The 21544-nt window shown below is 38.3% G+C and overlaps 1 protein-coding gene across 3 annotated transcripts in view; it reads right to left on the bottom strand.

Annotated features, from left to right (window-relative positions):
* Positions 1-21544, bottom strand: part of DOCK2 (dedicator of cytokinesis 2) — a 493769-nt gene that overhangs the window by 263032 nt on the left and 209193 nt on the right. The gene's annotated exons all lie outside the window — the stretch shown is intronic.

Raw genomic sequence — 21544 nt, 5'->3', positions numbered from 1 at the left:
ATAGAGGCTCAAATTAAAAGTTTACTATTTTTTTTTCATTTGGGGTATAATGACCAAAAAAGTGTCATGACAGCTAAACAACAAAGTAAAAAGTGGTTGGAGGCAAGGGGCGTCCTTTCAAAACTGGAAGTCAAATCCTATTGAGGAAAATAGAAAGGAGCATCAAATCTGGCAAGTCAAGTGTAAAAGTATAATTGGTCGGGCCAAAAAATAATTTGAAGAGTAACTAGTAAACGACGCAAACTAAGAGCAAAAAAAAAATTAATTTAAGTATCTCAGAAGCAGGAAGCCTGCCAAACAATCAGTGGGGCCATTAGACGATCAAAGTGCCAAAGGAGCATTCAAGGAAGATAAGGCCAGTGCAGAGAATTTAAATGAATTCTTTGCATTGATCCTCACTGCAGAGGATGAGAAAGATTCCCACCCCTGAACCATTCTTTATAGGTGACACATCTGAAGGACTGCCCCAGATTGAGGGGTCAATAGAGGAGGTTTTGGAACAAATTGATAAATTAAACAGTAATAAGTCACCAGGACCAGACGCTTATTCACCCAAGAATTCCGAAAGAACTCAAATATGAAATGGCAGAACTACTAACTGTGGTATGTAACCTATCACATACAATAGATTTTGTACCAGATGACTGGAGGATAGCTAATGTGACAACAATTCTTTAAAAATTGCTAGAGGCAATCCTGGCAACTACAGGCCAGTAAGCCTAACTTGAGTTTCATGAAAATTGGTTGAAACTATAGTAAAGACACAAATCAGACACAAATTAAAATGATATGCTGGAAAAGAGTCAATATGGCTTTTGTAAAGGGAAATCATGCCTCACCAATCTATTAGAATTCTTTGAGAAGGTCAACAAACATGTGGATTTGTTAGTCTCTAAAGTGCCACAAGCACTCCGTTTCTTTTTGCGAATACAGACTAACACAGCTGCTACTCTGAAACATGTGTACAAGGGTGATCCAGTGGATATAGTGTACTTGGATTTCAGAAAGCCTTTGACAAGATCCATTACCAAAGACTCTTAAGCAAAGTAAGCAGTAATGAGATAAGAGGGAAGATCCTCTCATGGACCACTAACTGGTTAAAAGACAGGAAAAAAGGGGTAGGAATAAAGGGTCAGTTTTCACAGTGAAGCGAAGCAAATAGCAGCTCTGCTCCCCTCCCCACAGGGATCTGTACTGGGACCAGTACTGTTCAACAAATTCATAAGTTACCGGGAAAATGGGGTAAACAGTGAAGTGGAAAAATTTGCAGATGATACAAAATTAACTATACATATAAAATGATGGGATCCAAATTAGGTGTCACCATTCGAGATCTTGGAGTCATCACAGATAGTTCTCTGAAAACATCTGCTCAATGTGCAGCAGCAGTCAAAAACAGAACAGAATGTTAGGAATTATTAGGGAAGGGATAAAAAGAAGAGAAAATATCCTACTGCCAATATATAAATCCACGAGATGCCCACATCTTGAATGCTGCATGCAGTCCTGGTTGCCCCATCTCAATAAAGTTATATTAGAAATGGAAAAGGTACAGAGGAGGGCAACAAAAATTATTAGGGGTATGGAACAGCTTCCATTCAAGGAGAGACTAAAAAGATGGGGACTTTTCAACTTGGAAAAAGACCACTGAGGGAAGACATGATAGAAGTCTATAAAATCATGAATGGTGTAGAGAAAGTGAATAAGGAAGTGTTATTTATCCCACCACATAACACAGGAACCAGAGGTCACCCAATGACATTAATGGGCTGCAGGTTTAACACAAACATAAGGAAGAAATTCTTCATAAAATGCATAGTCGATCTATGAAATTTGTTGCCAGGAGATGTTGTGAAGGCCAAAACTATAACAGGGTCCAAAAAAGAATTAGATGAATTCATGTAGGATAGGTCCATCAGTGGGTATTAGCTAAGATGGTCATGGATGCAACCCCATGCTCTGGGTGTCCCTACCCTCTGACTGCCAGAAGCTGGGAGTGGATGACAAGGGATAAGTCAGTCAAGAAATTGCCCTGTTCTGTTCATTCCCTGTGAAACATCTGGCATTGGCCACTGTCTGAAGAGAGGATACTGGGATAGCTGGACCATTGGTCTGATCCAGAATGGACGTTCTTATGTTCTTAACTCCATGTCACTTGTTCAATATCCTCGCCACCTCTACAAAAGCAGAGTTATCGGATGTGCATTCCAATTGTTGGCTTATCAACTCCAATATTTATAATGCTGTTCAGGGTTTCATTTATTAAAAGCCAACAGCATGGCTTCCTCCTACAGCTCCTGACATGCGTGCCTCACTGACTAACTGGAGGCTTTTAACTAGTTCCAGCCAGCCCTTGATTGGCTTCAGGTGTCCCAATCAACCTATCTCCACTGCTTTCTAGAAGGATCTTAATTGGCCCCAGCTGTCTTGATTAACCTGGAGCAACTGCCATTTGGTTACCATGGTACCAGGGATTTGTTTAGCCTGAGGCTAACATACCTGTTCCTCACTACTTTACTATAGCCATCTGCCCTTGCCCCATCACAAAACACAACCTATAAATAGCTGTCTTTGTTTTTTTCTACTGTTACCACTTTGGCTTAGAAGCCTAAAAAGCAATGAACTGTTTGAAACACAACTCTAATAAAATGGAATAAAAGAAAAGGAGTACCTGTGCTTCTTTTCTTTTTGCGAATACAGACTAACACGGCTGCTACTCTGAAAATGGAATAGTGTTTTATTGGATTAACAGGATGCACTGAGTTGTTTTTACTATCCCAAGATTAATATACAAAGTACTCTTCTTCCCTATGCTATGCTACCCAGAACCTTAGGATGGATCACAGATTCTTAACTATCATCTGATGATCATGCCCTTGCAGTTACTGAATACACCCATTCTTTCAGCACCTGAGGCATATTGCTAGAATGGAAGTTATCCTCTCAAATATTTCATTATATTTATTAAATCCATACCTCTAGTTTCTATATGCAACTAAACATGATTTATGGACTCAGTCTATCCCTCTAAGAGTTCAAATTATCGAACATGCTGCTAGGGCTCCAACATCCATGCACACAGTTCCCCTATTATCGAGTTACTATTAGAATATAATTATTTATATTCCCACTTATTTTATTAGGCCTAGATAAGTTATTCATTGGGTCTAAAATTAATGCAAATTTACCCATCTGTCCACAAATTGATCTTGACATCTATAAATATAATTGTTGTAAGTAGTTGCTGAACAGCCTGGACAACCATTTCTGAGTAAGTGAGCTATTTGAGAAGTATTTGCTTTGACTACCATGGAATTTTGCACTTTGGAAGATAAGCTCTCTTCTAGTTTGAGCATGTGTCAATCCTCATCATGAATTCAATGGGATTAGTCTCAATTTAGTAGTGGTAGATGTTTATCCACTACATGAGCTGGACAAATGACTGTTTTTTTCAGTCCTCTGACAGTTTGGGGACAGGGAGAGGGAATCAGTTCAACCCAAAGTGAATCTGAAAATTGCAAAAAATTTCAGTGAACAAAAAGACATCCATTTTGGTTTTAACAACCAGACTCAAAATGGACTTTTCTGGACAGTGGCAGACTTTCTTCTAACTTTTAAAATATCAGGTAGAGCACTGATCCTATGGAATATTCTGGCACAGGTCCCTCTCAATCACAGGGCTAAAAATTATATGGGAGTCCTCTCTAACTCCCAAAACTATTCAACAAATCCACGAACAGACTCAGGTCAACCAAAACTGCATTTTTGGGTGAATCAACTATTCATCTGACAAATTTCACCTACCATTATCCACTACCATGATCCACTATCCATCCATTTGTTACAGTATGGTTATGCATCTCCACTTCAATAACATCCAAAACCAGAGATGCTGGAAATTAAGTTTGAAACATGGCAGCAGAGTGGAGTGTAGAATTTTGCAATGGCCTGTATTCAGTCAGCATACACTCATATATGGTGGAAAAGTTTGCAAAGTCAAACCCTTACAAGTTAGGAAATGTCAGAACTTAGGTTGCCTATGGAATCTTAACCACTCCCCCTTATGCATATGCAGTATGATACAGTCTGTAATTGCTTGGCTACATACTATTTCTTCCACAGGACCCCCGGCCTCCAGATGGTGCTCACCAAATGAGCAGCTTTTCAATGTTGTTTTATTCTCATTGTTCCCTGTGTGGCCACAGTATTCAAACCCTGCTCTCATCAGATACAATAGTGAGTGCTTCCAAACATGAATGAATTTATTTTCACAACACCCGTGTGAGATGAGATGGTATTATTATCCCCATTTTATAGGTGAGGAACTGACGCACAGAGAGAATAAGTTCATAGGTAGCCACTAAGATTAAGTGCCCAATTTGAGATACCTGGTACCGATTTTTCATATATTTAGCATTATATCGCACTTTATATGGTCAAAACACAGCACACATGGACTTCAGCTTCAACTGTGCTTAGCACTTCTGAAAACCAGACCCCAGGGTCTCAACACAGGCACCCAGAAACTGTGGAACATACAACTAGCGACTCCTGTTAAAAGTCTGGTTTCAGTAACTAACCTAGCATCCCATACAAACTCTGTGGCAGAAGCAGGAATAGAATCCAGTACTCCAGGCCAGCATTCAACTGCTTTAATCATAAGACCATTCTTTTTCATCCTGCAATCCCCTGCCAAACACACACCATCCAATTTCAGCAACAAATGAGTCAGGGGTAATAGAGACAACAGCTTCCTTCACTACAGACCGGGATTCATCCCAGAGCAGCTCTATCCTGTATACTAAAGGAGGCAGAGGTCCTGTTGGAAAAACAGTATGCAATCATGGAAGCAAAGACTAGGGTTGCCAAAAATAAGGGACAGTTTTCTTAGCACCCCACCCCACCCCACTCCTCCTCCTGATATAATCAATAATAAATACAATAAAATCAAAATAAAATAATAAGCAGCTACATTTGCCAGGATATTTCTTGCTGCTTTTTTGCAGCACTCAGCATCAATCTCGTTGTACAGAGATGAAGAAATAAGGTATCACAGGCAACCCTACTAAAGACTATCATAACAGATATGCACAAGGGGGCTAAATTAAGGTTGTACAGGCAACTCTAATTCTGGTATTTACTAACTTTTGGGGCTTGCCTTTGAAACTTAAATAGTAGTTCCACACCAAAAAAACCCACATTAAGAGAACATTATTAAAGTGCATCACATGTTCTACAATGATTGATAATGACTAGCATGACACTTCCTGTGTTATGGAAGCACAGCAGAAAATGTACACACTGTATGCATATCTGAAAAAACATTACATAATATTGAAATTGTGCTAAATATGTCTAAATGACAAAAGTAAATTGTACTAAAGTGAGAATAATGGTTTTACTCCAGACCTGAAGTACAATTATTAAAATAATTGTTATAAGCTTTTTATATTATAAATCAAAAACTCAATACATACATTTATCAGAAAACTTAAAAAAGAGTTGCTCTTATTGTCACACTCAGAATTTAGACGATGCTGTTCTACTCTTGATAAACGTGGCTAGCACTTAGCAACACACATGGAGATTACAATAGTACTGAGAATATATGCAGAGAACTGTTTTTCAGCACTGTAATGAAAACATCTGCCAGCTATAGATGCTACTGTTTTCAGCAGCTCCTTTGTTTCAATGGAAGGCATCCTATTTATTTCTTTTACTTCAACACTTTTCATAATTACTTGCACTATTTTAATGTCATATCTACATTCCAGGAGATAATTAGCTTTTGATAATCTATCCCCATTGCAAATTTTTCATATACCTCCAGATCATGCTCCTGATATACACTGCTGTATAGATCACACTTATAGCCAAGTGTGATCATCTTTTTCAATCCTTTCTGTAGATCAGCAGTTCTCAAAATGTGGGTCGTGACCCCGTTTTAATGGGGTCGCCAGGGCTGGCATTAAACTTGCTGGGGCCCAGGACCAAAGCCCAAATCCCACCACCCAGGGCCAAAGCCCAAGGGCATCAGTCCTGGGCAGGGGGCTGAAGCCTGTGGGCTTTGGCTTTGGCCCCCTGCCTAGGGTGGTGGGGCTCAGGCTTCAGCTTTGGCCTCCCCACCAGAAGCAGCATGGCTCCAGCAGGCTCAGACTTTGGTCCCCCTTCCTGAGGTCGTATAGTAATTTTTTGTTGTCAGAAGGGGATCACGGTGTAATGAAGTTTGAGAACCTCTGATTAGGTATTTTCCTTCTCTGAATGTACTCCAACATCTTCTGCCTGCTCACTGACACCCAAATTCAATTATTCACCCTTAGCCACAGAGGTCTTGCTTTGAAGCACACAGCATTTGATATTGCTGTACAAAGGGAGAGTGCGAAGATTTAGCACTATTTTTTGTTTTAACAGTAGTGTGTATTTATTCTTGAAGAAAAAAATAGTTATCCTTGTACAGTGCGACTTGGTACACTGTGACATATAATTTTCCATAGTAAGATGTGCTGCTATGTCAAGTTTCTGAAGCGTGCATTAGTAAAGGATCGTGGAGGCAACTTGGAGTTAAAAAAAATGGAATTAAACTGAAAAATCCTCTATTCCTTGCAATTCTCATTTATATCACCTGAAAAGTAAAATGAACATAGAGCTAAGGCATCTAACATTCACCCACAGCATAAGTTAAATGAAATAAAATAAATAAGTCACAATACAGACTCTTAAGGATCTTCCAAACTCTAGTTTTCATCAACACTTTGCCTATCCATTAGTGTGTGTTATTACTTGACTATGGAACACCACCTCACACCCAGCAGCTGGAAAGGTCATCTGAGTTTTTTGATTGCTGAGCAGCTTTTTTACACTCCAGTGAAGGTGTGCAAAACTACTACCTTTTAAGAGCATTGGCCGCATAAACACCCGTATCAGACCTGGAAAATATCTGTTAATTTCTTAGAGTGTTCAATGTTACTTCATAAAATCTGCAGAGACTGTTTTGTTTTCACCCAGAGAAGACACACCCTGTGTCACTGCTGGAACTGCAGCACTTCTAAGTAGTTTCCTGGTTAGAATTCTTGACATGAAATTACAGAGTGTGGAGTTCAAAACTGACAATTCAAATGGAATTTTTATGTGCCATGCTGTTCGAGGTGTTTTACGCTTTGTCCCGTTAGAATTCAAGATGTTTATATTAATCAGATCTCTTCAGTGTATTGATTACCACTATAATTTGGGGGAGGGGGAAAAGGCTTTTTTAGGCTTGAAAAACTTCACTACTTTTATGTGGAAAAATTACAGTATTAAATATTGAGAGCTCTGGAATACTGATGTATTCGCACTGCTTCAAATGGCCAAGGAAATATGGGAACATTTAGGTCTACGGTGCATGAGCTCCCCCCTCCTGTAATCAATTTCACTGTTGTCATTGCCTCTGATACTCAGTAGCAGACTTTTTTTTTTAATAATAGTATTATCAACATTTCTACTGCAGTTTCTTCTTTAATGTCTTACACTTTTTGTATTCCTTTGATAATCTTTCTAGGCAGAGGTCTCCTTCCTATATGAGGATGTTATACCACACTTTTCAGACACCTCCTAACTCTACATTTTAATAATCTGATTTCATCTATTGCGTTATTTTAATTATCTATCATGTGGCACTAATCCTAATCCAAAAATGCCACCATCACACTTCTCTTTAACAAAACCACAGTTGTTCCAAAAGCTGCAGTATTATTGACTTGCGTGTCAACAACATTCCTCCCTGTTCATCCATATTTATAGGCTGAAATTGCATTGTAGTCATTTGTCTCATGCTTATTCCAGAAAAATGTAAGGAATTATTTTGTCAGTTCTCAAAAGGATTTTCAATCTATGAAATATTTTATTTTTAGCTTGTTATTGTATTCACTATGCCATCCATGTTTTTACATCTTCATTTCTTCTTCTATTATAATGCTTCATAAATTTACTTTCCGGTGGAAGTCTGAAAAAACTGAAATACTATGAAACTGATGATCACCATGTGATATGCATAGAAACTTCCTACAATATCCTTGAAAAAAACCTAAACTTTCTCCAAATCTTTGCATGCTGAAACATTAGGGCAGCTGCTTTTTTTGTGTGTGTGTGTGGAAAGGCATGCTTTATTTTACTGCACTTCGGAATGCTTTCCTCAAAAGACGCGTACCTTCAGTCCATTAAATTACAGGACTTTACAATTATTGGCTCTCTTTTCTTAGAGCCATGTGAGGCAAAGACTTCAGCAGAGGACTTTGTTTCTCTCTAACCAGTAGGATTTACAATTAGTTTTGGGAATGTGGTTTGATTTTGTTTTATTTTCAAACAATGTGTTTGGAAGCACTTGAAAACAGAGGAATTGGCCAGCCACAACAAGACGTATTGAAAAAGGACATTTTAAACTGAATTAAGTAGAGCTGAGGCCCAGAAAGAAGAAATAGTGAGACATTTTATCATAGTTGTAGACATACTAATAATGAACTGACACTTAATGATTTCATAAAAACTATAAGGGAAAAGACTTGGAGTATATTCTACTCCTTGAAAAAAATCAATCACTGGCCAAAAGAGTTAGCCACTAATTGACACTATCAAAGCTTTCCTTGTTTCTCCCTCATGCTTCCTTTCCTAAAGAAGGGAGCTGAACAAAATGTCCTCACAATCCAGTCTCTTCCCATTATTACATTTCAATATGGCCTGCAGCATCATTGATACTATCTATAATAAGGCACAATAAGAGATTGCTTATTAAGGAGGGGCTCGTTATGACTCCATAGTTAAGGCTTAGTTCCATTTTGCACTCCGGAGAGAGGAGACAGAGCAAAACAGGGCTGAAGCTATGCTGTAAAAAGCTGTGAACCAGGTATGAAAAATCACTAGATCATACCTAAAACTACTCAATTTTAAACACCAGATATGTAAGTTGGTCAGAAATTGTCTAGAAAGACACGATTAGGTTTACCTCTTATTTCTGTAAAGCTTGTGGACACAACTCTGGGCTAACCCCCAAATGCTTTTGTTTTGCTTGCAACCATTAAGGTGGACCTCAAGAAAACCATTCTTGATGCTTAATTCCTATATTTGCTCTTTTTAAATCTACCAATAGCCTAAGTTCCAGATGCATTTTCTTTCTTTTTGTTTTAATAAAATTTACCTATTTTAAGAACAGGGTTTTTTTTGGGTCCTAAGAGGTTTGTGCACATTGTTTAATTAGCTGGTGGCAACAGCTGATTTCCTTTGTTTTCTTTCTCAGCTCTTCCCTGGGGGGTGGGGAAGGGTGAAGGGGCTTTAAGGTACTCCACAGGAAGGCATTCCCAACTGCTCCTTCCTGGGTTCTCAAAGGGGTTGGGGTTTTTTTTTGCATTTGGGTGGTGGCGGGATCTACCCATCCAAGGTCAGAGAAAAACTGTAACCTTGGGAGTTTAATGCCAGCCTGGAGTAGCCAGTAATAATTTTTAGAATCCTTGCAGGCCCCCACCTTCTGCACTCGAAGTGTCAGAGTGAGGAATCAGCCTTGACAATTTCTTTCCTCTCTAATGATCTTAGAGGAACAATTCAAATGCTTCAAAATTAACATGGAGTTAAAATGCCTGGAAATTTTATTCATAGATTATAGTTGAAGATGATAGTTTATAAGAAGTTATGATTGTTACATCTAATTGTTATTTAAATAGGCCACAGAGCCTTGGGTCAACAGCCTTCTTATAGATTATATTGAATAATGGAACACTACAGACTAGAGTAGAAGCAAGATATCTTATGAAAGAATGTCATACAACATGTCAGTGATTTTTAAATTATATAACACAATTCTGTGAATCTTTATCATAGTCATGAACACATGGTATACGACTTTATCCTACAACTGAAGTTCACAGATTATTAAAGGCCTCATACTACAAAACTCATTCAATGTGTGATTTAATTAAAATAGTGCCATTCCTGTCTTATTGCTATTTTCACTTATAATACACATGAAGAACCATTTTTAAATTAAAGAGAAGATTCTAAAAACTATTTGCGCAATCCTGATTCTGTCATTTCAGGAATCCAGGGCTAGGATTTCCAAAAGCATGACACCTTGGCGTAACTGCTCCCAGTTAAGTCAATAGAACTTTTACCACCAACCTCAATGAGAACAAAGTATATCTGAATATCCTATTCTTAGGGTTTCAAGGTGTGATACGGGGCCAAAAAGGGTTAAGAACTTTCAGGCTAACTGAACCACATTCAAAATTTAGAGACATATTAGTAGTTAATGATTGTGTTTTTGTGTATTTATGTACATATTATTAGAGGTTAACAATGTAACCAAACAGTTCTCATCTTGGTAAAACATTCTGTAGCTGCTGCCTCATGGATGACGTATGTTCATGCACATTCCTTTCCTTTGATCCTTACATTTTTCCTTTGTTGCACTTTGGTATTTTTCTTTAAATTACTTATCTCAAATGTGATGTTTAGTAATAAAACAACAAACCAACACTAAAACAATATCATAACCCACTTAGGGCTTAAACAAGTTAAAACTATTTAATATATTCACATTTTATTAAATTACAAACAATACCCTTGTACTTAATGTCACTTACCTAAACACACTGTAACACTCATCCAATCTCTCTGATTAGCAATTAAAGTGCCAGATGCCATGCTGGGGTAGGTATCTTTCCAACACTAGCATCTGGTTGTTTGGCAGACTTCCCAGTTAGACTGACACATATGAAGTTTCCAAAGGGCATGTCACATGCTAATGTTGCTACTGAATTCCTTCAGTCTTCCGAAGAGCCTTTTTCTCTAGCCACTGAGTAAGTGTGTGCGGAGTTAGATCTATCTGTGGATAGGTTCTTCCCAAATGCCTCATAGGAAATATCTAATTAGACACACTATTCTTAACAGAAAATTAACACACACCTACCTATATATCTATACGTTAATTGGGTTATCGTTGTTTCCGTGTTGTAGAAAGGGCCATTGTTTGAGATATTTAAAACTAGACTGAATAGAGCATAAGAAGAGCATGAAAAAGGCAACAATTCTGACTGCCAGGAGGATGGAATAGAACACTCAACTATTTTCAATTTCTAAACTGGATGGCTTGAATTTAATTTTTTTCTTCAAGTTTCAGCTTTTTAAAATTGTTTTTATTTAATGTAAATCAATATTTTATTTAAATTTAGACTTAATGGCTTAAATTTGAATTTATTTGCATTTTATCTAAATTCTAGTGTAGTATAAGATTAATATTTTATATTATATGGGACATCCTTTTTCTGGGGATTAAACCCTGCACCTAGAAGTTGATGGATTTCATCTATTAAGTCTTTTTCTAGACCTACATTTTATCATTTAAATTATTTTTTAGTAATCTGTGTAAAGGGGGAAGTTGAGCTCACTGTAAGCTGCCACAGTTCACCTGAATTGGGGGGAAAAGCTAAATATATGATATGAGTCTCCCAGATGCAATACAGTACAGATATGTACAATTATTGATGTACAATAGTGCACCCGATTTTATTATATGCCCACTTTTATCACGAAGGTAAGAGGACATTGCTCCCAGGGTAGGAGCTTTGCATTGCTGCTGGAGTATAGCAATTTTTCACTTGGGCCTAGGGGAAGCTGGTCTATCGCGGCTGAATGGGGAAGACGGAATTAGAGAGAGGTGGTGATTTGTAGCCTCAATGCCAGATGTGTTTTACGCATGATAAACTGAACCAAAGTAGAGATTTTTTTTTTTTAAAAGCTAACCTGAAGTGATCTTTGAAGTCCCTCCCGGCCCCCCTCAAGGCAGATGTGCCGTTAATCCAGTCGTTCCCAAGAAATACATTTACCCTCCCATCTGGCCCAGCACAGTCCAAATATACATGGACACCTCTAAAAATGAAATAATATCGGAAAGGTATTACTCATGGCTAGTTATTTTAGGGAAGTACGCAACAGCCTTTACTTTCAAGCTTTACAATTTATAGTACGAAGTGACTAATCTTAAGTGACCTCAAATGGCTTCCAGCTTAAAGACTAGACTGAATCTTTTCTTCTTCATTTAAAGTGTAAAAAAAAAAATTACCAGTTTTCATTTGGTTAAAAAACATGTTTTTTCAACTGTTAAATGAAAATTTTGTTTCTCATGTTTTGGTTTTTCTTCTCACTTTCCCCCCTTCCTTTTTTTCCACGGGGACAAGGTGGGAGGAAGAGTTAAAGTTAAAGTGTTTTCTTCATTATTTGGAAAGAAAATCCCTAAAATTTTGAATTATTTCATGGTTTTTCCTCTTAACAATTGCATTTGAAATTTCTCTGAAAAATTACTAATTTGACAATGATTTTTCCCATAAGAATTGTTTTGGAAAACTCATTTTTCAATTTAATTTTTCATTGAAAAAAATTGTTCAACCACCAGAACAGGATGTCTTTATTTGCCACTTCTTGTTTGGTCATCGGATCCTAAGAGGAAGACTAGCCTTCCTGAATTCTGTTTCAACTCAGTGTCCCAAAGTTAAATGACACAGGACAAGTGAAAATGCAATTCTTCCTTTATTTTTTATAAGTTCAGTTTATTTTGGGCCTGCTTCTGCACTCTTTCCTCAGGCCCCCATCAAAACTGCTGTGAGTTTTCTTAGAGTAGAGACTTCACAATAGGCTGATAAGGAGCATTTTAGGTATTAACCTCTTCTGTGACTCCTTCCTATATTTACATTCTTTGCTAGAGCTTTTTTCCCCTATGGTGTCGCTGAGATGCCAGCATATAGGACATATATTTGCAGATATGCTACAGATACTAGTGCCCCTGACACACCCAAGTAAGAGGGAAAATCATATTCCATCTAACTGGCTATCTGAGTACCTAGAATTTTTCAAGGCTAGTGTATATTTCTAGGGTACTTACCCTTCCCACCCCATACCAAGAATGCATACACACACACACCCCCTTTTACCTACGTGTGTGCATGGATTTGCTAAAATAGCACAATGGGGGAAATAATCATGAGATAACCTGCACGTGAATGTGTATGAAAGAGATTATACATATGTATCTGTGGGTGTGTGCTGGAAGGGATTTATAACTCTGTTAGGACAATCAAAACTGGCTTTTTTTTAAAAAGCCTGTAAAGTCCAGTTTTGAGTGTGTGTGTGTGTGTGTTAGTTAAAGTGGGATAAATGGAATAAATATATGTCGAAAGAAAGAAAGAAAGAAAGAAAGAAAGAAAGAAAGAAAGAAAGAAAGAAAGAAAGAAAGAAAGAAAGAAAGAAAGAAAGAAAGAAAGAAAGAAAGAAAGAAAGAAAGAAAGAAAATGAAGCCCAGTTATAAAACCCCTAGTGACTGAACAAATTAAATGTTATACATTATATACAATTGCAAGCAGTTGAGCAGGAAAAAGACAACAGCTTTTCAAGACAACTGAGGAAAACAACAAAGCTTGCTCCTTTAAGGGCAGTCAGGGAATACAATCAATTTATTTAATCTTTCAGATTCAATGCGTCTTTCATAGGCAAAATTTAACTTGAATTTGGCATTATATGAAAAGTATGTCAAACAGAATAAGGAAAAGCATCTCTCTGAGTCATATGCTGCAGAAGCCGTAATAGATAAGGGAAGAGCAGCTGAAACATGCGACCATATTATAATATCAGTACCTTGTCGCTCTTTAAGTATCTGAAACAACTTCACTTTAGATGTAAAGAAGGGAATTATTTTTCATTCTCTAAATATCCATGCAATGCAAATAAAGTTTAGATTTTTAGGCGTAATCCTATTTTAGTGGATCAATTTTTAACCAGAGAAACTGAAGCCAGCTGCAAAATTTTCGTAATGAATGGAGCTGTTCTCAATGGAACAGTGGCTGTTCTCAGCCTAAATGACTGTGTTACTGATTCAGCAATGCCTAAGTGACTTAAGAGCAGAAGTTCAATTGAAAACCATTTTCCAAGTAAATTGAACTGCTGCTCTTGTGTCACTCTGGGTACATTTAACACAGCGAAAAAAAAGATCTGTGGCATCAAGTCTCAGAGCCTGGGTCAACTGATTTGGGCTCATGTCGTGGGACTAAAAATAGGAGTAAAGATGTTCAGGACCTCCCCCGCCCTTGCTGGGTTTCAGAACCTGGACTCCAGCCCAAGCCCAAATATCTACATTGCTATTTTTAGCCCTGTAGCATGAGCCCCACATCACAAGCCCAAGTCATTTCACCCAGGCTCTGAGACTTGTTGCCGCTCGGGGTTTTTTTGGTTGGGTGGATGTACCCCCTTAGGCAATTCTGAAAATCCCACCTTATGTTCTTAAACAAAAATATCATCAAGATAAACCTCAGGTCATACATAAGCATCCATTAATTTAAAAGAACAATAGAACACTGTAGCTATGTAAAAACAAACATTTAAGAAAGGAAATTCATACCTAACCACCTTAAATTGGGCCCCAGACATCAAAGCACCAAACTAACAGGACAGGATACCTCACCTTTTTACTATGTGAAAGTTTAGATGGACAGCAGTGGCAGTGTTTTGATTCCGGCAGAACCTCACACTTCAATGATCAAGCCAAATTCATGCCTAGTTTTAGACCTGGTCAATTTTTTCCCATCTAAACTTTTGATAAAAATGGCTTTTGGATTAAAATGAAAATTTTCTTAGTTATGCGATTGGCCCTCCCCACATCAACTGTCTGTAACAGAACGCACCCATGTATACACACACCCTACATACTATTGTAATATTCTTTGAACACAATATGCCTCGTGGGAAATCATTTGAAAACTAACTCCTCACTGGTCAATAGCATCATGGTGAAACGTATGCAGCAACATTATATGTAAAGCTATTAATTTCCCCTGTATGGTGAGGTTAGCATATATTCGAACCCATTTAGCTCTGACTAAGCTAAACAAAGAAATGTGTGTTTACCTCAAGTAGTAAACAGGGTCCTTGGGACAGCAAAAGGGGTAAAGTAATTTCTCAAAGGCAAAGGACAAGCTGATGCCTCTAGCCAGGTGTCAAAGTTGACTGGCAATTACTGGTCAAGGAGCCATTCTTTGGCAAGGAAGTAGGTGCAAGAAAAGATTGATCTGCATTTTAGCAAACAACAACATGGAACCTCTATCACCACAAGACTCCATGTCTCCATCGTCAGAGAAGGAAGAAACTTTATCTAGTGGTAACACTCAGGAAAAGGCATTTTAAAAGGTGACTGGACCATAAAAATTAGAGGCAAAAATACCCCAGGTTATCTTTCCCTTTCTCAACTGAGATGACAAAGGAACCAGCCTTTTGACTTTTGGGAGGGATCCTGACAAGAAAAATTGATTAGTAGTGCTGCTGGAAACATGTTGTAAGGACTTTATCTTGAATCAAGCCGGGGTTGTTAAATTTTAGTGACTAGATCATGTTTTTGTCTTTATTTATTTCTGACTTTAATACCTTGTACTCACATAAAATCTCTCTTTGTAGTTAAATAAGCTTGTTTGATTTTTTTTAAAATCAAAACTAATCCAGTGCTGTGTTTAAACTGAATTGGTTGGTAACTCCAACTGAAGTAGCCAACTGTTGAATATTGACTCCGTATAGGGGGATTGGATGTCTAATATCCAAACTGATCCAGAGAGGGCTGGACAGTGCAGAACACATTTTTGGGAAAATCCAGTACTGGGAGTGCACTGCAGTCACCCTGCATGTAATAACCAAGGCTGCTGGAAGCCAGAATGTGGCTGGTGTATTGCTGACAGGCTGCTAGGGTCAGGGTTGCTGGACCAGGGCTGTAGCTATACACAGATACTTAGGGTGTGACCTGCCTGCTAGTAGGCTGTTTATGAGCAGCCCAGCTTCAGATCCACAAGAGCAAAGCATTGTGAAGCACCCAAAGTAGTAGGGGAGGAGGTGACAACCCCTCACTGGTCTGTATTGCATCCCTGAAAGTGACACTGTCTCATCTAAATCAACGGGACTACTTGTTTGAGTAAAGAGAGAGAGAGGAGCAATGGCTGCAGGATCTGATCCTTTGTAAGATAACTGATACTTTTATTTACATTGAGAATATTTTAATAAAACAGATATTCCTGATTCTGCAAATCTTGTGTGCAGTGTTTAAAAGAAAGGCTGTCCTCCCTTTGCTCGCTTTCAGGTATTTCCTCAAGAGTATTTTATTTTGGATAATTATTACACGGATCCTGCTCATCCATGTAAAGAATGGCACTTTTGGTGTTTTTTGTTTCCATTTTTAGAGAATTAAATGTCTCCGATTGGCATGATCTCATCTGAAGGCTAAGCCAGTTCTCAGAAGTGATAAATTACAGTTAAGTAATATTAAAATCATACTTTACATATTTTTTTCTTTTCATACATGGTTAAAATAATAAAAATGCTTTCACAAATCTACTATTAAAATATACACTGAGTGTATTGTTGTGAGCATCTCCTACACTGTGTAGACACATTTTCTCTTTTGTCTGGACTGTTATGTCCCTGGACATCTAATTTGTATTGGTCGAAGCACACTGACAGTGCTTAAATAGTAAAAACCCCTTAGAATAGTATCTAAAGATTAAAATAAGTTTTAAAACCCATTGCTAAAAATATCATTAATATTTTCAAAAATACAGAATCAATTTTTTAACTTTTCAATTTTGATAAATAGAACATCGCTGTTATCTAATCTTTGCTCCTATCAAAGGTATGAAATGGAATAGCTACTAAAATTCCCAAGTATCTAAGTTTGCCTCCGGGACGTATCGATTGTTGATCTTTATAAAGATGGTGTTTCTATTTCAAGGTCACATTTCAATGACTAAAAAATGGGTGAGTAGAGATTTTCTTGCTGAGTACAGGCATTCATTTAATTTTTCTTTAAAGATTATCCCAGGATTACAGTGTATTTAATGCAGCCACTTCTCAGCATTGCAGAATAATTCACGGAGAAGATGCTCAGTGGCTATACAATGCGAAACAGCATTCCACATGTCTGCAGAAGGTAGAGCTTGGGGTATATCTGTTCCAAATTGTATTGTCCTAACCTCAACTGTGCAGGGATTCAGAGTCAAAATGAGAACTGGATCAACATAATCTTATTGCTAAAGGCATCCCATTTACCTCCCAAGAAAAATTAAAAGGCAACAGCTAACTGGGAGGCTTCTCAAGAGCCACAGAAGTCAAGAACCAATGAACAGAACCAGCCTTCAAAAACCTTTGTTCCCATTTGTGTCTCAGGGGTTCTCTAACACACTTACGGTGGTGTGTAGAGTACATATACCGTACACCTTTTAGCACAGGTGTGAATAGCTGAGTAGACAGTCAGGCACAGTTTAGGTGAGTAAAGACATCCCAGAACCATAGCATCATGTACCCTACATGGCTCTCTATACTCGCCCAAACAATGCTTCCCCGTCTACACTATTTTTAGCAGTAGAGCATCCCACTGCCTCAGTCTTTCCCTGCTACAGGGAAAGGCCCCCGAAGTAGGAAAAGGCCCTGGCAGGGAGGAGACAGCAGGGAAAGGTTATGACAGCATCCTTCTGCTGGAGACTTTCCTCACTACTTCCCCCTGCCTTTCATTACCATACTTAGCTAAATATTTCAGTGTGGGAACAACCTGCATTTCACTGTAGATATACATACCCTAAGCACCATTGCCAGTGTAGACAAGGCCAGGATCTGAACAGGTCAAATCCACCAGTCTAAGGAGCAGAACACTGTGCACATTGTACAAGGTACTTCTTATCCAAGGTGATCAATCCTAGGATTTTTTTACTTGTTAAAACTGGCCAAGAGTAGCCACCAATTAGCCATTATTAGCAATTTTCTATAAGGCAAGATTTAAAAATCTAGCTGCTCTTTAAACTTTCAGCAGCACGCTAGTATTCAAATGGTTTTAGAACTGAAGTATTCTGAAGTAAAATCTAAAATAAGCAGCTTTCAAGGGTTTTCAAAATTGCTGAGCACACACAGTTGCCAGCGTTTCAGTAAACATAGAAAACCAAAGAGAATAAAATATTACATTCCACTGAAACAAGAACATGTTTGTTTAATCAGTTTTGTAGTTTATTTACCTGCTAAGTTTTAGGAACAGCTGCAAAGATATCAGTTTAAATGTGAGTGTTTTCAAATTTTGCATTTTCATGAAGTAACACACTCATTTCACATCAAAAACAAGATCTTTTCAAGATGCAAATTTTCAAAGCCACCTTTTACTCAGCACATGAACATAACATAAGAATAGCCATACTGGGTCAGACCAAAGGTCCATCTAGCGCAGTATCTTGTCTTCTGACAGGGGCCAATGCCAGATGTCCCACAGGGAATGAACGGAACGGGTAATCATCAAGTAATCCATCCCATCGCCCATTCCCACCTTCTGGCAAAGTATACTGAAATGAACTCTGTTTCAAGAGAGGAATCTGAAAACCATTTTGAAATTTTAGCTCTATTATCAGAATCAGAATGAAATGTTAACAAGTCAGATGTTCTAAAGCTTCACCTTTCTTTGTTAATACTTCAACACCTCTCTACTTCAAAAGGAATTAAAAGGCTTAGAGAGGAAAATTGCTTTTTCATTATCTACATATACTTCAAAAGGATTTACAAGTGACCCTAGACTTCTCATTTCCTAAACTCTTTGACAATGGGTATATTAGTAAATGTTAGAAATTATGAAAGTAATACTTTTCACCTTTAAAATGGCAGCATCCTAGAACTGAAATGGAGTGATTTAATTTGAAAAAAAATGAACCTATTTAAAATATATTACTTGAGGTATTTAATAACTTTGTGCAGAACACGTACCCATCCCTTTTCATTCTTGTGTTCTGCTCACCATAGAGTTTCATAAGCCTGTAATCCCCTGCTTTGGTGAAACTTTGGTAGATTAAGTTTCACCATCTCCTTTGATAACTCCCTCTTTACATTTCATGTTTTTCCACAAACCCAACTAACCATCATTTAGCTCCTTCATGAAATAAACAAGAATGAGAGAATAAGAAACCCCTGAAAATACATGAAACTTTTCACCTTTACAAATAGGCCTAAAGTGCCTATCATACTTTGAGAACTACAGAACTATACAACCAATGTACAGTGGTGACTGTGTCATTGGGATATGGCCCCACTTAAATATGAGAAGGTAAAATCAGAGTAAAATAAATTTGTCTTTATCCCCAAAGACTGAGACCCAGGGATCTCTTGGTGCCAACTGGCAGAGAGTAAAGGAATTCATAAGGGTTACAGGGATGCCCTGGGTTTGATATGTACAATACAAGTCCACGAAATAATGTCATGTTAGGTCTCGTCTGTAAGCATGTGTCATGCTGGTCCTCATAATCATTATGAAATGTTTGTACAGATAACATGTATGGAGTTGTGAATATATACAGACAATTATGTTCTCAAGGTCTGTGACTTGGGGCTGGTCATCAGAAAGTGATGAACAAGTTTCTTTCAGGCAAGACATGCTAATGTACATAGACAGGTAGATAAAGTAGTGTATACTTCACAATGAACACCTACTTACAGCCTAAGCAAAATGCGAATCAAGTAATTGCAAAGTCTCCATGGGAGGCTGGCGGGGTGGGGAAGCAGCAGGAGATGAACCCATTTTACAAGTGAAGACAATGGATCATTGGCACTATATGTGGCGGTGCAAATTTGCATCCAGTTATCCTTCACCAAGGGGAAAAGCTGGCAGCTGTCTTGTCTTATGAACAGAGCATCACATCAGTCTGGCTCTTAGATGCTGGGAGAGCTTTATGAGACAGGGAAATATCATGTTAGTTATGCTTACACTCTAGACAGTGTTTTATGATTTTATTTTATATGTAACCTTTTGATTCCATTCATTCTACTTGCTTCTTCTCAAATCTCTGTTCTTTGTTAAATAAACTTCTTGTTACTGTAAACGTATCAAAGTGCTGTGTAGCTGTGATCTAATGTATAAATGGTGAGCTGAGTGTATGGTTCCTCTGGGAGCAGAGGATCTGAGAATTCTAGGAGTGTCCAGTGAATAGGGAGTTGGGCACTCCAAGGGCACTCTTAGAGAACTTACAAGTTGGTGTGTGCATATATTGTTAACCTGTAAAGGGAATGCGCAGGGCCTGTGTAAGCCTAGAAGGTAGTGCTTGTGTTGCCAGAGGCTGGTGGAGTTGGTGAACTGACCCACAATAGGCACAGACAAGGCTTCCTCACACTATGGGAAGGTGGTAGCAAGGTACCTAATGACCCTGAATGCCCCTAGGAAACATCACTGTACCACTGAGGGCACATCTACACTGCACGCTTCTTTCAGTGATATGTAGTGTACATACCCACGAAGACCCCCTAGCATGGGTATAAATAGCAGTGTGAAGAGCAAGGCACAGCTTAGGTAAGCAAAGCTAAAACATGGCTGAAAGCTGTAGGTAAGTACTTGAGAACTATACTACACAGTTCTCTACTCGCCCAAGGCACCACGTCCACATAGGTATTTTTAGCAGAGGAGCATCTGGCTGCCTTCCCACTGCTTGAACCCTTCCCTGATACAGGGAAAGGCTGCAGCATCTCGGAAAGACTCCAGCAGCTCCACCAGGGAGCAAGGCTCCAACAATGGGGGAAGACTGACAGGGTAGGCAGCTGGGAGCTGCTGAAGCCTTTCCCTGCTGCATCTCCTCTGCCAGAACCTTTCACAGACACATGTAGTTACCCACCACAGCATGGATGCAGCCCACTTTCTACTGCAATGTGTAGCTACGCATATCCCACATACCGCTGCCAGTGGTATGTAGTGTAAGATGTAGCCTTACAGAAATTAATCTAACAGAACATCACAACTCTTCAAGATAAAGCATCTATGCCTGATGGAGGCTCCAGCGCTCCCAACTCAGGTACCTATGTGCTCATTCCATAAGAAGCATCCAAAGCAACAGCAAATCCTCCCTGTATATCCAGCCAGCCACTGCAGAACACAAAGGAGCCCATCAAAGTGTGTTCTTAATTAAGGAATACACGTACAGCTAAAGTAAGGTACAGTCCCCCACTTCCAATCTGACCTGGACTCGCTGTTGTACATTCTTCACACAGTGCATCAGAAAACAACACTTTGCAGAGTTAATAGTCAGCTAGAGAACAAGAGTTCAATGATTACAGAAAAGCAGCAACTTCGAAAAATAGATCCTATGCCAAAGCAACGTCCCATTATACTACAAGCAGAACCATCATCTCCAGTAACACCCAAGTATAGGAGGAAGCTGACTGACAGTAAATGAAGCTGAATCTTTCTTTGAAAGCTTTGTTCAATATATGTAAGTACCACTTTTTCTATATTTAGTAAATATTTTAAAAAATAATTTTAGAAAAAAGAGGAAGATGTTTTATAAATGGGTAAAATTAACTTTAGAATAAATATCTAGGTAACATTCTAGTATACTTCACCACCTTACTCTAAGATTAACTTCAACAAATTAATTTAGACAGGCCCAAGCCTTAGCTAGAATAAATGGAGATCGATTTAATGATTTACAACATCTGACGATTCAAGGAATATTAAACAGAAGTTGAGAAGAAAAAAAGCCCCAGA

Source organism: Dermochelys coriacea, chromosome 8 (genome assembly GCF_009764565.3).
Source record: "Dermochelys coriacea isolate rDerCor1 chromosome 8, rDerCor1.pri.v4, whole genome shotgun sequence".
In the NCBI taxonomy this organism is placed as follows: domain Eukaryota; kingdom Metazoa; phylum Chordata; order Testudines; family Dermochelyidae; genus Dermochelys; species Dermochelys coriacea.
The sequence above is the reverse complement of the archived record's forward strand: the minus strand, read 5'-3'. Positions and strand labels throughout refer to the sequence as shown.